Source organism: Hyla sarda, chromosome 7 (assembly GCF_029499605.1).
Source record: "Hyla sarda isolate aHylSar1 chromosome 7, aHylSar1.hap1, whole genome shotgun sequence".
Classification (NCBI taxonomy): domain Eukaryota; kingdom Metazoa; phylum Chordata; class Amphibia; order Anura; family Hylidae; genus Hyla; species Hyla sarda.
In genome coordinates, this window is record NC_079195.1 from 8,634,567 (window position 1) to 8,644,247 (window position 9,681).

Consider the following 9,681-nt stretch of genomic DNA (forward strand, 5'->3'; position numbering starts at 1 on the left):
AGTCATGACGGGCGCCCATATGATACCTATAATGTGTGTTCCCCCTGTTCTGCTTTCTGTGCTGTTTTTCATACACATTGACCTCATTTGCTGTTGTATTTACATATAAATTGTGGTGAAGGAAAGGTGGGAAAATGTTTCTCTATTTACATTGTAGGTCAAATATGCACCAAATTTTTCGAAAAGTTTTTTGCCTCCAGCTCTTTAACTTTTATTCTATTTCATTTTTTTTTACCATTTTTTGGTGTTTTACTCTACTTTTTTGGATTTACTTCATTGCACCAGAATTTCCCGACATTGGAAAATCATGTTCAGGAATATGAGGGAAAATACAATAGAAATTTAATATGGAAAAAATAAAAACCACAAAATAATGTTAAAAAGGTATTTCTTATCCAAGGGATAGGGGGATAATATGTATGATTGCAGGGATCCGCCCCTGGGACCCCCGCGATTTCGATGAACCCCCCCGGCATTCTGTGCCAGAGGCTGCCTCCAAAACCGAAACGTGATGTCATTGCCACGCCCCCACCATTCATGTCAGTGGGAGGGGACAAGATGGCCGTCACGCTCCCTCCCATAGACTTGAATGAAGGGGGCGTGGTGTGGCCGTGAGGTCACGTCTCGGAGGCAGTGCCCAGCACAGAATGCTAGGGGCTACATCGAGATCGTGGGGGTTCCAAGCAGCGGGATCCTGCGATCATACATCTTATCCCCTATCCCTTGGATTGGGGATATAATGTAGAGGGATACTCCAGGGGAATTTATTATTATTTTTTTTTAATCAACTGATGCCAGAAAGTTAAACTGATCTATAAATTACTCCTATTTAAACATCTTAATCCTTCCAGTACTTATAAGCTGCTTTATACTACAGAGGAAGTACTACAGAGGAAGTCCCGCTGCTCTCTGCTGACACCTCTGTCCATGTCAGAAACTGTCCAGAGCAGGAGAGGTTTGCTATAGGGATTTGCTCCTACTCTGGACAGTTCCTGACATGGACAGAGGTGTCAGCAGAGAGCACTGTGGTCAGACAGAAAGGAATTTCACAAAGAAAAGAACTTCCTGTGGATTATACAGCAGCTCCTAAGTACTGGATGGATTAAGATTTTTAAACAGAAATCATTTTCAAATCTGTTTAACTTTCTGGCACCAGTTGAATAAAAAAAAAAAATATATATATATATATATATATATGTGTGTTTTCCATTGGAGTACCCCTTTACACGAGGGTCATTGTATACCGGCACATGCCTGGAGGGGATGGAGCTTTGGACCTTGTGTTTCTGTGTCTTCCAGATTGTATTCGCTCACATTCCACCTTCACAGTCCTGCGTCCCTGATGTTGCGCCATTAATCCTATAAATGTGTCGTCGTCGGGGGGAGGAACCTGCGGTTGATTTGATGCTGCTAATTCCATTTCTCTTTTGTAAAGTGCAGAATATATGTAGTGCAATATTTTTCTATACCGGGGGGGGGGGGGGGCGGGGGGAGGATATTGGAGACGTAAGGGAAGGTTCACACGTGTGTCCAGCTGAGGTTCCTGGGATGAACTGGAAGAGTCTGTATAATGTAAACTTTGCAACAATGCTGTAATGTACATACTGTAGCTTCCATAATAAAAGCATTGCAGGATGGATTGTGCTGCGTGCGCTTATTAACCCCCCACTTGCAGGATACTGAGTCATAGCTGAGATCTAAGGCCAGCAACAAGGTTCTATACGATCTCCTACGCAAGCTAGCCTCCAACGTGAGACTGCCATGAGCACTGCTGAGAGTCCGTCCTTAGATAAGCTCCACTGTCCAAACGTCCATCTACGAGTATCAGAGGACAGAGGTTGCACCAAAAAAACATTTGCCACTAGTTATGCCTTAAAGGGGTACTCTGGCCCCAAGACATCTTATCCCCTATCCAAAGGGACCCCCGCAATCTAGGATGTAGCACCCACCTGTAAGCACTGCAGGAAGCGCTGGAGGCTCTCAGTGTTATGCCTCCCGACCATGGGGACGTAGTATCGTGATGTCACGCCCCGCCCCCACAATGCAAGTCTATGGGAGGGGGCGTGGTGGCAGCCACGCCCCCTCCCATAGACTTGCATTGAGGGGGTGGGGCGTGATGTCACACGGGGCAGAGTCGTGACGTCACGATACTCTGTCCCCGTGGTCGGGAGGCATAACACTGAGAGCTTCCAGCAGTGCTTACAGGTGCTTGCTAGATTGCGGGGGTCCCTTTGGATAGGGGATAAGATGTCTTTTTGCCGGAGTACCCCTTTTAACCGTCCTGAATTGTTCGTGCCGAATAGTAGAGTTCATCGACTCCTGCAGCTTGTGCCAGTTTCTGCTCTCCGCATCGGACTGCAGAGTGGTGTTCTAACCAAGTTATAAAATTATATGAAAGTGCATAGATACCAAAAAGGAACCGCGGATCATAGATAAGTTACCAGAACCAAGCTTACTGCACACATACTTATAAATATAAAACATAGATATAATGTCAAAACTAGAACCAAAACCAAGTTCACGGCATACATGCAATGCAAGAACAGAGTTAAGTTTAGTACGTTGATATGGTGCCAGAGCCAAGTTTACTACCTACATATGGTAACAGTACCAAGCTTAACACATACATACAATGCCAAAACAGATCTTGCTAGATATAGTACCAGAATCTACATATTACACTGCTCAAAAACATAAAGGGAACACTTAAACAACACACTGTAACTCCACGTCAATGACACTTGTGTGAAATCCCACTGTCCACTCAGGAAGAACACTGATTGACAATCAATTTCACATGGAACAGACAACAGGTGGAAATTAAAGGCAATTAGCAAGACACCCCCAATAAAGGAGTGGTTCTGCAGGTGATGACTACAGACTACTTCTCAGTTCCTATGCTTCCTGGCTGATGTTTCGGTCACTTTTGAATGCTGGCGGTGCTTTCACTCTAGTGGTAGTATGAGACGGAGTCTACAACCCACACAAGTGTCTCAGGTAGTGCAACTCATCCAGAATGGCACATAAATGCGAGCTGTGGCAAGAACGTTTGCTGTGTCTGTCAGCGTAGTGTCCAGAGCATGGAGGCGCTACCAGGAGAAAGGCCAGTACATCAGGAGACGTGGAGGAGGCCGTAGGAGGGCAAAAACCCAGCAGCAGGACCGCTACCTCTGCCTTTTTACAAGGAAGAGCAGGAGGAGCACTGCCAGAGCCCTGCAAAATGACCTCCAGCAGGCCACTAAAGTGCATGTGTCCACTCAAATGGTCAGAAACAGACTCCATAAGGGCCCAACGTCCACAGGTGGGGGTTGCGCTTACAGCCCAACACCGTGCAGAACGCTTGGCATTTGCCAGAGAACACCAAGATTGGCAAATTCGCCACTGGAGCCCTGTGCTCTTCACAGATGAAAGAAGGTTCACACTGAGCACATGTGACAGTCTGGAGATGCCGTGGTGAACGTTCTGCTGCCTGCAACATCCTCCAGCATGACTGGTTTGGCGGTGGGTCAGTAATGGTGTGGGTGGCATTTCTTTGGGGGGGGGGGGGGGCTGCACAGCCCTCAATGTGCTTCCCAGAGGTAGCCTGACTGCCATTAGGTACCGAGATGTGATCCTCAGACCCCTTGTGAGACCATATGCTGGTGTGGTTGGGTTCCTCCTAATACAAGACAATGCTAGACCTCATGTGGCTGGAGTGTGTCAGCAGTTCCTACAAGAGGAAGGCATTGATGCTATGGACTGGCCGCCCATTCCCCAGACCTGAATCCGATTGAGCACATCTGGGACGTCTCGCTCCATCCATCACAGACTGTCCAGGAGTTGGCGATGCTTTAGTCCAGGTCTGGGAGGACATCCCTCAGGAGACCATCCTCCACCTCATCAGGATCATGCCCAGGCGTTGTAGGGAGGTCATACGGGCACGTGGAGGCCACACACACTACTGAGCCTCATTGGGACTTGTATTAAGGACATAACATAAAGTTGGATCAGCCTGTAGTGCGGTTTTTCACTGTGATTTTGAGGGTGACTCCATATCCAGACCTCCAGGGGTTGACACATTTGATTTCCATTGATAATTTTTTTGTGATTTTGTTGTCAGCGCATTCAACTATGTAAAGACGAAAGTATTTCATATGATTAGTTCATTCAGATCTAGGATGTGTTATCTTAGCGTTCACTTTATTGTTTTGAGCAGTGTACATAAATATGGTACCAGAACCAAGCTTACCACATATGCACAGTGCAAAACTGAGTTAACTCTATAGACTGAATGCCAAGGCCAAGTTTTTTCTACAGGTATGGTACCAGATCCAAACCTACACCTTATATATAGTAAATGAAACAGGCTAACTACAAAGATACAATGCTAGAATTTCTGCCCCTCCATCAGCATGGGGCCACAGAGATATGAATCCTAGATGAGGTTTGCACTCTTCTGCCCCCTGGAGTCTGGTCTTTTTCTTTCCTTTAGGCACAGCGGCACTGAAGCTGGTCAGTTAAAGGGGTACTCTGGTGGAAAACACTTTATTTTTTTATCAACTGGTGCCAGACATTTAAACAGATTTGTAAACTACTTCTATTTAAAAATCTTAATCCTTCCAGTACTTATCAGCTGCTGTGTGCTCCACAGGAAGTTATTTTCCTTTTGAATTTATTTTCTGTCTGACCACAGTGCTCTCTGTTGACACCTCTGTCCATGTCAGGAACTGTCCAGAGTAGGAGCAAATCCCCATACGAAACCTCTCCTGCTCTGGACAGTTCCTGACATGGACAGAGGTGTCAGCAGAGAGCACTGTGGTCAGACTGAAAAGAACTGCCTGTGGAGCATACAGAACACAACGTCCTGTGGAGCATACAGCAGCTGATAAGTACTGGAAGGATTAATTGATTTTTTTAAAAAATCCACTGGAGTACCCCTTTAAAGGGGTACTCGAGTGGAAAACTTTTTTTTTTTTTTAAATCAACTCTTGCCAGAAAGTTAAACAGATTTGTAAATGATATCAAAAAAAGAAAAAAATGTGCAGCTCCCAAAAAAAATGAGTCGAGGCTATATGGAATGTCACAATTGAAGAAGTCAGAAAGTCGCACTCACCCAAGTCTTCAGCAACGTAGAAATCTTTATTGTATGTATTCGGAGCTGAACAATCAAAAGTCCATGGCGGGGAGCGAGAGTCAGCCGACTCTCCTGACGCGGGACACACCTGTGGGAGCGACTAGTTTCACGTCACGTGGGATGCCTCTTCCGGCTCAGGTACCTGAGCCGGAAGAAGCGTCCCACGTGACGTGAAACTAGTCGCTCCCACAGGTGTGTCCCGCGTCAGGAGAGTCGGCTGACTCTTGCTCCCCGCCATTGACTTTTGATTGTGGGAGCGACTAGTTTCACGTCACGTGGGACGCTTCTTCCGGCTCAGGTACCTGAGCCGGAAGAAGCGTCCCACGTAACGTGAAACTAGTCGCTCCGGAGAGTCGGCTGACTCTCGCTCCCCGCCATGGACTTTTGATTGTTCAGCTCCGAATACATACAATAAAGATTTCTACGTTGCTGAAGACTTGGGTGAGTGCGACTTTATTTCTGACTTCTTCAATTGTGATATTATCTATACCACTTGGACAATCATAAGTCAGCACCCTCAGATACAGCAATACTTCGGAAGATACTATTGAGTCTTGCCGCATGGTGTGAACTACACCTATACACTGTGTTAACTATCCGACAGCATAACGCCTATAGTGCAGTGCCTGGACTTTCTACCTTGCTATATGGAATGTACTTACGCCAAAAAGTACAAAGAATAAATAGATATTTGAAAAAAAAATGTAGATCCCAAAAGCCTCTAGACTAATACCAAAAATGGTACATGATGATTATAACATAATGTGAAATGAAATAGAACTGCGCTTCACTTTAATGATGAAAAAAGAGATTTATTATAAAATGATTATGTAAGATGAATATCATTAATAACAAACCTCCTTCCACAGGGCCCTTGTGGGGAGGGAATATAAAATAATATAATACAAAACAATCTCAAACAATAGAAAACAAAATAATCTCAAACAATAGAAAACAAAATAATCTCATACAATATTATACAAAATAATCTCATAGAGCCGCTATAAAGTTGGATCATCCGCTAATCCGATATTTGATAAACCGGAATAGTTCAATTTTTCACTCTGTAAATATATAGTTCAAATTATGATCAAGGACACCTGATATATTTACCAGCTCCTGCAGATGGAAACAGTTCATGGTATATAGCCGTATGGCTGGACGTCCGAGAGATAGATGGTGTCTGCTGTAGAGGCTGTATACAGTGCTGGCATGTGCTGCAGCCAGGGGCCCGGTTGCCACAGGCCTAAGAGACGTCGCTAGTCATGGAGATAGATGGATCTGCTCCAAGGACGAGGAAACAGCCTTGGAGGTAGATGGATCTGCTCCAGAAGTAAAAGCAGCTCGTGGACGGTCTCTCGGCGTCTGACGTCAGCCAGGTGAGTAGAATGCGGCAGGATGGCAAGGTGGAATACTGGATTTGCAGAGTAGTTCTACGGAGTGGATTTGTAGAAATGGTGTCCAGAATATGAGGATGCGGTTAATGGATGATTAGGAATCGGTTAATGGATAGCGGTAGTCGTGCGGCAATTTTTTCTAGACGTGTTTCAGGGTCCTCTGAGGAAAGGGTCGTTAAAGTACCCTGAAACACGTCTAGAAAAAAATTGCCGCACGACTACCGCTATCCATTAACTGATTCCTAATCATCCATTAACCGCATCCTCATATTCTGGACACCATTTCTACAAATCCACTCCGTAGAACTACTCTGCAAATCCAGTATTCCACCTTGCCATCCTGCCGCATTCTACTCACCTGGCTGACGTCAGACGCCGAGAGACCGTCCACGAGCTGCTTTTACTTCTGGAGCAGATCCATCTACCTCCAAGGCTGTTTCCTCGTCTCCGGAGCAGATCCATCTATCTCCATGACTAGCGACGTCTCTTAGGCCTGTGGCAACCGGGCCCCTGGCTGCAGCACATGCCAGCACTGTATACAGCCTCTACAGCAGACACCATCTATCTCTCGGACGTCCAGCCATACGGCTATATACCATGAACTGTTTCCATCTGCAGGAGCTGGTAAATATATCAGGTGTCCTTGATCATAATTTGAACTATATATTTACAGAGTGAAAAATTGAACTATTCCGGTTTATCAAATATCGGATTAGCGGATGATCCAACTTTATAGCGGCTCTATGAGATTATTTTGTATAATATTGTATGAGATTATTTTGTTTTATATTGTTTGAGATTATTTTGTTTTCTATTGTTTGAGATTATTTTGTATTATATTATTTTATATTCCCTCCCCACAAGGGCCCTGTGGAAGGAGGTTTGTTATTAATGATATTCATCTTACATAATCATTTTATAATAAATCTCTTTTTTCATCATTAAAGTGAAGCGCAGTTCTATTTCATTTCACATTATGTTATAATCATCATGTACCATTTTTGGTATTAGTCTAGAGGCTTTTGGTATCTACATTTTTTTCAGATTTGTAAATGACTTCTTTTAAAAAATCTTAATCCTTCCAGTACTTATTAGCTGCTGAATACTACAGAGGAAATTCTTTTCTTTTTGGAACACAGAGCTCTCTGCTGATATCATGAGCACAGTGCTCTCTGCTGACATCTCTGTCCATTTTAAGAACTGTCCAGAGTAGGAGAAAATCCCCATAGCAAACATATGCTGTTCTGGACAGTTCCTAAAATGGACAGAGATGTCAGCAGAGAGCACTGTGCTCCAAAAAGAAAATAATTTCCTCTGTAGTATTCAGCTAATAAGTACTGGAAGGATTAAGATTTTTTTATAGAAGTAATTTACAAATCTAACACTCAAGTAAAGAAAGACTCGGCACCACCTCTATTCGCACTTGGGATATAGCAATATACTCGGTTTTCCTGTGGCTTCCCTTGCAACTGCTGGAGGGACTTCAGTGGTGCTCTACGTTTAAGGCAAGTCCATTCATATGTGTATAACAGAGAAATAGAAAAACGGAGCAACTCCCCGCACCGCCCCGCCCCCGGTATTCTTATGCAAGTGGTTTCTTTATTCCGTGTCTTCAGCCATAGAAAACAAACGGGAGAGTGAACATAGGACGCGGGGGTATCCTCTCGGTGACGGGACCGTTTGGCGCTTCGTCAGACCGGGATAGTGAGGTCACAGGAAGGGGTGCGCTTTACAACAGGTAAGGCCCAGTGACGCTGCTGGTAAATTGTAGGTCATTGTCTCTCTACTCAGGTACAAAAATATATTACAAAAATTGTTGTCCAAACATTAAAAACAGCTTCGTATCATGCGAATAAACAGTACGGTATCATTACATATTATAATAACGCTCCATATTCCTGTTTTTCATTGAGCCCAAGCTCAGTGGTGTCCGTCCGGATGGTCCACCTGGCTTCGCTTCTCAGGAGTTGTTGGTGTCTATTCACACCTCTAGGGGCGCTGTCAACACCTTCTATCCCTGCAAATGTTATATCCTCAGGGTTATTATTATGATAAGCTCGCATGTGGGCGATTAGGCGGGGTGCCCCTATTCCGGAGGATAATGACTTGGGGTGTTCTCTAACTCTATGATAAAGGGGCCGGATAGTTTTCCCCACATAAAATCGCCCGCATGTGCAGACTAAACAATAAAATACTCATAAGTGTCTCAGGGCCAAACAATGAAAATTTAAATTTTAGGGACAAGTCCCCAAGGACTGCCCTAAACTAGAGACCACTTAACTAAATTATTAAAACTTAACTTTTATTCCAATTTCTCAAAAATTAATATGAATCGTGCTTATTGGTACCATAGTGAATAAATGTTAAAAGACCGGTCATCCACTATGTGACTACAACTAGAATGATCCTTCCAATGTGTTTTGTGAACAGTGTCACTGTGGGAACCTGAAGTTCCTCTAGACAGTGCGGCCACCACTGACCAGAGAGAACCCCCACACACTTGCAAATATTGCTATTGTGTCACTTGGATGCCGTTTTTAAAAACATTATAGCCCCTCCTGCTGACGTTTCGCCAGTGTACCCTGGCTTTGTCAAAGAAATGAGGACAGCTGTTAATTATCTCATTCATATTAGTATTTTTGAAAGTGAATGTAAACCTATTATTAACTTTTTTACTTTTCTGTGAGTTAGTAAGGGTTATGTCCAGGGATTCGGTCTACTGTCTGTCCAGCATCTTTGAGTACTTTCTCTGGATATCCTCTTTTCATTAGTCTGTCCTGTAGAGCATCTGCTTGTTCCTTGTATTTATCTGGATTATTATTGATTCTCTTGAGTCTAATAAATTGACTCTTTGGAATCGCATTTTTTGTATGTATGGGATGGGAGGAGGCATAAGTGTAATATAGAGTTTCTGGATGGAGATTTTCTAAATCCTGACGTGATAATACGATTATCAATGATGTATATTTGTACATCCAGGAACTCGACTTATTACCAAAAGTAGATGTGAATGTCATGTTCATGTCGTTTTCATGGTTAAGATACTGAACAAATGAATTGAGCTGTGCCTCTGTCCCATCCCATACTACGAAGATATCATCAACAAAACGAAGAAAAAGTTTAATGTATTTTACAGTTACATAGTTAGTACGGTTGAAAAAAGACATACGT